Raw genomic sequence first — 3,556 nt, 5'->3', positions numbered from 1 at the left:
TCCAGTGATTAGCATGTTCCAGCAAACGCAACTGCTGGCATGCTTCTCAAAAAGTTGCACACACTGTACCATTCACAATACGCAATGACTTAAATGAAGTTGAACCGCGAGACGCACAACAATCGGAAAACTTTCATGAATTGCAAAAGTAAACATCTTACAAAGCGCTTTATTGCAGTTCACATATCGACCCATTTGATACTGCTGATCTCATATTGTTCAAGGCCAATAACCGCTATGTTGCTTTCTTTGGTGACGTACTTGCAAACGTATTTGATCGATTTCACCAATCTACAATATTCAACATTGACATGAGTTTTGAATGTGAATTAAACAAAAGGGGCGAATATGGTACGATCCATATGTTGTCAACTTCGATGTGTTGTTAACGTCGATATTTAGGCCTCCAAATGCTAAATGTTCTGCCATTGTCGTCTGGTGAGTGACGCCGATACAGTTAATATCCATCATTTCACATTCCCGTTTCCAAAAGAACAGCACATGAGTAGTGTTTCGTGCATTTATTGTCAGACATACAAACCAAAGTGGGATTGTAAGGTTCCCAAAGTCCATGAACCATATTGGTTTTCACCACTTCGTATAATTCTGGATCTATCTTTGAATCAGGAATTTCCGCTGAAATGATTTCATCAATTTGATCTGGTGTAATCACCATCCGCATCCAAAGAAGAATGTGTGCGTGCGGCAACACGCAACAGAATACATTCAGCATCTAACAGCACCATATATACCATAGGTTGCTTCAAGATAAAGACCGTCAAACATCGCAGCTATTGTTTAAAAAGACAGTGATTGATCACTTCGTCTGAAACACACATAAAGTTTTCACTGAATAATTTTCAATAATTTTTCCTTTGGATAGCCGGAATAAAAAAGCAAGCGACCGCAATTGAACGATTCAAATAATTTACAAATCAAAATATTGAAAAACAAAACAAACAAAAATTGAAAAAAATGTGTATGAAAAATGTTAATTTTTGGAATTGTCCAATTTTCCGACTTCTTCCCATGAAAAGTATAAGGTATTTGTTTCTAAACCTTTTCCGATCCACAACAAACAACCTTTAAAAATTTCATCAACATATATTTATATACATATGTACATATGTATGTATGTACATATGTATGTAACGTTTGTATGGGGAAAAGAAAAAGGCTGTTTTTAGGGGTTTTCTGGAAATTATTCGAATTTTTCTCGCCGTAAAAACCATCTTTGAACTTCAACGAACATTTAAGAAAAAGAATTGGCCAAATTGGTCCAGGCGTTATTGAGTTATGAGCGTACATACATTTTGGCGATTCATTTTTATACTTATATATACATAGATTATCATATATACATATGTACCCTAAAATGTTTAGTTTCTGCTGTCAGATATAACCAATACATAAACCCTTTTATAACCGTTTTATAATCAAATCTCATATTTTGTTTCAATATAGTGGCTTCTATTCGTTTTTACTTCGCCAGTTATCTTATGAAAAGTGATATTACGTTATTTTGCATTTTATATGACGAAGTGCAGTTGTATGTGTAAGTGTAGCTGTATGCATGATTTGTAAATGCATGCGTGTGCTCTGCATTTTCAAATACTGCCAATGGCAGAATATACTTATTTGTCGCTTGGCACTGATATCCTCATATACAATATAATAGGTTGTCAAAAAAGTCTTGCGGTGTTTTCGCTAGTTGGCGCTGAAAGCGCGTAGTTCTAGTTTTATCGTAGCAGCCGTAGCATCGGTCAAGAGCTGGGCACGAGTCATCAAAAATTCATTTCAATTTCAATAAAAAAAAAACTAAATAAAAATACCGCAAGACTGTTTTGACAACCCATTATTATCATATGTATTCACTTCAAACATTATAACAGGTGGTAGTATCGTAGAACCTTACGATCTTGCTGTCCCGTTTCAACGTTGCGTTTAAACGCTGATGCTCTCAACGAAACTAGTTACACATACCCGTTATTATTTTTGGATAAAGTGCAAAGTTTGGTACCTGATGGGCATTGACAGAGAAAGTGGAAAATATTGTTATAAGGCAGGCCCATTCTTAGCGCATGCTCTCCAAAAGTTCAGCATCTGTAAGTCAGTATATACGATTTATGTACCTATTTAGTAAGTGCCTGGAAATCGATGGCTATGTAACATGTTGAGAAAAGTGTAAACACACTAAGATAAGAAAAAGCGAAAGTAGGAGCAATGAAAGCAGAAAATTAGCGAAATTTCACGACGACAAACAACTGCGAAGAAGAGTAAATGTTGGCAAGAATTCTCGAGAAGCAAAGAAAATGTAAAAAGTGGCATAAAAACCCACGGCGACGACTTGTGCAGGCAGCAAACAACCGCCGAAATGTGCGGAAGTTGACACCTAATGAATTTGAGTGCGCGCGTTGCAACTTAGTAGAAAATCCACGCTTTCTGCAACATAATAATCCCACGCGTTTTATGCGCTATTTTCATGGAAGTAGAGTTTTTGCCATTTTTTTATGCGTAACAAAATCAAGTAGTTTGCCAAGTCCTGCACGTGCGCTTTTTCGCACTGCGTAGTTTGAATGTGTGTTGCTGCAATCAATTATTTTCACGCAGCGTGTGGAGGCGCGTTGCACGTACATACATACATACAGTGCCATGGTGCGACTCCAGGCTGCAAGCAAGGGCTATGCCATTATAATCGACAGTATAAATTGAGAATATGTGAGGTATCTTATTAAGCCAGTGTCTTTTGCTAGAGACAACATCATCACAAGACTCTTTATAATTACTTGGAAACATGTTCTCGAGTATAGAGGAGTATTACCAAACCTTAGTATAATCGGTCTATACCTTTTTTTTGAAGGGGTAGGAAATCTTTCCGCATCATCAGAGCTGTCATCACAACAACGGTATAGCAACTTCTGCGTCGTTTTCTGTCGCTTCGTTATATAGGCATGACGGCTCTTCGACTTTACCCATTCTATGAAGGAACTTTCTGGATATCAGCTGTATGGTGTAGGAAATTTGCGACTTGTGCATAAGTTGAAATTTTTTAAAGTCTGGCCGTTCATCTACCACAACTCTCATTCTCTCATATTTGTTGCCATCAAAAGCGCTCTTGTTATTTTCATCTGCTTTCTTTAGCTCCCACAGCTTTTTTCTTTCGTGCGCCAGAAGGTCAACGGAAGCATTACCACTTATAACTAAATTAATGCACCTAACAGAGTTCGGTAAGCTGCTGCAACTCTGAGAGCTGCGATGCTCTTCACTCTGGACAATACCCTATGTCGATTTTCCTTTCTGCAAAAAATAACTGCCCAAGTCTCCGCTCTGTATAAGTGTAAACACAATGGCTACGACAGACTGCAGCGACACGACAGTGAACTGAAAACGTCGTTATTCATCTTACTACATGTATATTTTGAGAAGCAACAACAACACAATGGCCGGCATGTGGCCATACTAATACCTTTCACTTCAATGAAATTTTAATATTTTGTTCAAAGTGAAATTTTTTATGCAAAAAATAAGTAAATAGGTAAATATTTTTGCTTTAAAT

The sequence above is a fragment of the Bactrocera tryoni genome, chromosome 3, assembly GCF_016617805.1.
Source record: "Bactrocera tryoni isolate S06 chromosome 3, CSIRO_BtryS06_freeze2, whole genome shotgun sequence".
Lineage (NCBI taxonomy): Eukaryota > Metazoa > Arthropoda > Insecta > Diptera > Tephritidae > Bactrocera > Bactrocera tryoni.
This window is presented reverse-complemented; position numbering follows the sequence as displayed.